The sequence below is a fragment of the Lycium ferocissimum genome, chromosome 8 (assembly GCF_029784015.1).
Source record: "Lycium ferocissimum isolate CSIRO_LF1 chromosome 8, AGI_CSIRO_Lferr_CH_V1, whole genome shotgun sequence".
NCBI lineage: Eukaryota > Viridiplantae > Streptophyta > Magnoliopsida > Solanales > Solanaceae > Lycium > Lycium ferocissimum.
Genome location: NC_081349.1, coordinates 27,663,834 through 27,667,870, shown reverse-complemented (window position 1 = coordinate 27,667,870; position 4,037 = coordinate 27,663,834).

The following is a 4,037-nucleotide window of genomic DNA, read 5'->3' as shown; positions in this document are numbered from 1 at the left end:
ATTCACAAACAATGGCATCATCACTTCAAAGTAGTGCATTTTCGTGTCCCGCAAGTCCGGTGCTTTGTAGAGTAACGTTGTAGAAGTACGTGTTTTCTTTAATTTCTTAAATGGAAATACTATGCTCGCACAACTTATGACTTACAAATCTAATATTGTCAATGACATTTGATTGAAAAGTAAAATACGTTTGTCTCCTTCTTTAAGTCAAGGTAATACATCTCACATCGTAAACATTATGCATGTACTTGATCTTCTATCTTATGCAATAATGCAAATGAATGAGGAAAATTGCCAAATGAAGGGATCCAAAGAGTCTAGCCTATTTTTACAAAGAGGGGATTATGTTCCTGACTTGAAGGCACATTTAATCATATCTCACAAAGATAAATACACAATATTATATGAGTTAGAAAAAATACCTTAATTTAGATATAGCAACAAAAGGTTTTTGATGAAGAAACTGCTCCAAAGAATTCTCTTTGAACCAGAAGAACACCCCAACTAATGCTGGAAATTTAAAGAGAAAACAAGTGAAGGACTTGGAGAAGGTTTTTAGAAGAGAAGGGTGGTAAGTTGGAGAAGATAACAATGGTGGAAGAAGGAGAAAGCAAAAAAAATTAGCGTTCTTCGTTTCGATTCGGGGGAGAAGGTCCGATGAGTTCTTCAAAAGCGTGGACCGGTCTTCGTCTTTTACAAAAATAACTTTTGTAAAACGTAGACCACTCCACGTTTTACAAAAATAATTAATTTTGCTGAATAATTACTTTTTTCCTTCTATTTTTTTGCTCTTTTTTTCGTTAATCTCTCTAAATAATCGAATTTCGCTTTATGAATCTCTTTGATTTGTGATGGTACTCCCATTTAACAAGGGATCTGAATATTTTCAAGTAACCGGCAAAAAAAAAATGAAGTTATTTCCCTAATCGTAGTACCTTATAATTGTATTCGATTATACTCTATTTAATAAGTATATAATAGATAGAAATATTGATTATACCGTAATTATGCATTGTTGTACTTTGTTGAACTTTATTACCAACTTTGTTGAACAAATATAGAGTGTAAAGATCTCATTAAAACGTTGGCTGCCTACGATTTACAAAAAATATTTTTGTAACAAATTTGTAAAACGTAGACATATACTCAAGAAATGGTATTAATCAGTCATTACATTGAATAGAGAGATGGTATTAATCAGTCATTACATTGAATGGAGAAATGGCATTATTTAAAAGTTGCATTTAGAAATACTGCAGGAACCCAACTCAAGCTTATGATAACCTAAAACTAATAGCCATCGTCTCGTTGTAACAGATAATTTGGCTACTACTATCCCGACTCAGGACAAAAGAAAAGGTAGTGAGGTTCTTTGCCATCAAAACCTCCCACACGATCAATAAACTTGAAGACTTCATAATTCTCTCCACATCAGTCACAAATGCATCCAAAAATGTAGCACCTTTGAAGAGTCTATCTGCTACCATAGTGCAGGGCCAACCGTCACTCACATGGTTAGTGAAAGCATTCCACTACGTATCTAATCTTACCCCGAAAAGAACAGTTAAAACTTAATGCATATATATTAATTTTAATGCATATACTAATTTAATGCATATACCGATTTCCTCATAATTCGACAATGGTTCTCTCAAGTAACTTGTATATGTTCGCCTAGTTTTCGACAATTCTTTGAATCTCTTTGTTTTGGGACTCTACGACTTGGGTGGATGTCATATCCATCGAATCTACTTTGGGCCAAATCTTTCTTAACTAAGAAAAAAAAAGAAACAAAAAACTTTTTTCTTTAGCAATCCATTGAACACTTATAAATGCTAAGGGAGACTGGGAGAGAGTATTACCTACATTAAAACGTTGGCTGCCTACGATTTACAAAAAATATTTTTGTAACAAATTTGTAAAACGTAGACATATACTCAAGAAATGGTATTAATCAGTCATTACATTGAATGGAGAAATGGCATTATTTAAAAGTTGCATTTAGAAATACTGCAGGAACCCAACTCAAGCTTATGATAACCTAAAACTAATAGCCCTCGTCTCGTTGTAACAGATAATTTGGCTACTACTATCCTGACTAGGACAAAAGAAAAGGTAGTGAGGTTCTTTGCCATCAAAACCTCCCACACGATCAATAAACTTGAAGACTTCATAATTCTCTCCACATCACCACAAATGCATCCAAAATGTAGCACCTTTGAAGAAGTCTATCTCGCTACCATAGTGCAGGGCCAACCGTCACTCACATGGTTAGCGAAAGCATTCCGGCCCAAGTATCTAATCTTACCCCCGAAAATATGAGTTAAAACTTAATGCATATATATTAATTTTAATGCATATACTAATTTAATGCATATACACGATTTCCTTCATAATTCGACAATGGTTCTCCTCAAGTAACTTGTATATGTTCTCGCCTAGTTTCCGACAATTCTTTGAATCTCTTTGTTTTGGGGTTGTCACCACTTGGGTGGATGTCATATCCATCGGAATCTACTTTGGGCCAAATCTTCTTAACTAAGAAAAAAAAAAAAGAAAAAAAAAAACTTTTTTTTCTTTAGCAATCCATTGAACACTTATAAATGCTAAGGAGACCGGGGGAGAGAGTATTACTTACATTAAAACGTTGGTCGCCTACGATTTACAAAAAATATTTTTGTAACAAATTTGTAAAACGTAGACATACTCAAGAAATGGTATTAATCGACATTACATTGAATAGAGAGATGGTATTAATTACCATTACATTGAATGGAGAAATGGCATTATTTAAAAGTTGCATTTAGAAATACATAGAACCCAACTCAAGCTTATGATAACCTAAAACTAATAGCCCAAATGCCCGTTGTAACGAGTATAATTTGGCTACTACTATCCCGACTAGGACAAAAGAAAAGGTAGTGAGGTTCTTTGCCATCAAAACCTCCCACGCAATCAATAAACTTGAAGACTTCATAATTCTCTCCACATCAGTCACAAATGCATCCAAAAATGTAGCACCTTTGAAGAGTCTATCTGCTACCATAGTGCAGGGCCAACCGTCACTCACATGGTTAGTGAAAGCATTCCAGTCTACAGATCTAATCTTACCCCTGAAAATAACAGAGTTAAAACTTAATGCATATATATTAATTTTAATGCATATACTAATTTAATGCATATACCGATTTCCTCATAATTTCCGACAATGGTTCTCCTCAAGTATCTTGTATATGTTCGCCTAGTTTCGACAATTCTTTGAATCTCTTTGTTTTGGGACTGTCACGACTTGGGTGGATGTCATATCCATCGAATCTACTTTGGGCCAAATCTTCTTAACTAAGAAAAAAAAAAGGAACAAAAAACTTTTTTCTTTAGCAATCCATTGAACACTTATAAATGCTAAGGGAGACTGGGAGAGAGTATTACTTACAATTGTAACAGTTCAATTCAGCATCAATATTCTCCCTTGTCATAAATCTTCGAAACTTGTTAAGCTTTACTTTTTTTATTGGCTTCATCTTGATTTCATCCATCTTTTCTGCAAAGGGTACAGAGTCAATTCAGAACTTGATAATATATGACTACAGTGTAGGATAACATTAAGACTGGCATATATATTGTGAATACACACACATACATATAAATTTGTCCTATTAAGATCCAGGAAGATACATAACAATGAAATAGTTGCAGAAGCAGCACCTATATCTATCTGAAGCTATAATATTAGAAGCCGGAGCTCTGTATCCATTTAGACCATTACACGCCTGTTAAACAATCATCTTTTCTTTCATGGAGCCAGATTTAATATTATTATTGAATCGCCCATCTAACCGAAACCAGATAACATCCCTTAATTAGCAAAAAAACCTTTCAACCAAGGAAATCGAGTAGTACACTGAAAATTTACACAAAAACTTAACCTCCAACACAATATAATATAGCATTGCAGATTGCAAAAACAACACCAGATTACTGGAAATGCACGTGTAGTAAGTAATTATTAAATCATCCAGAACAATAACGCTAGTAAC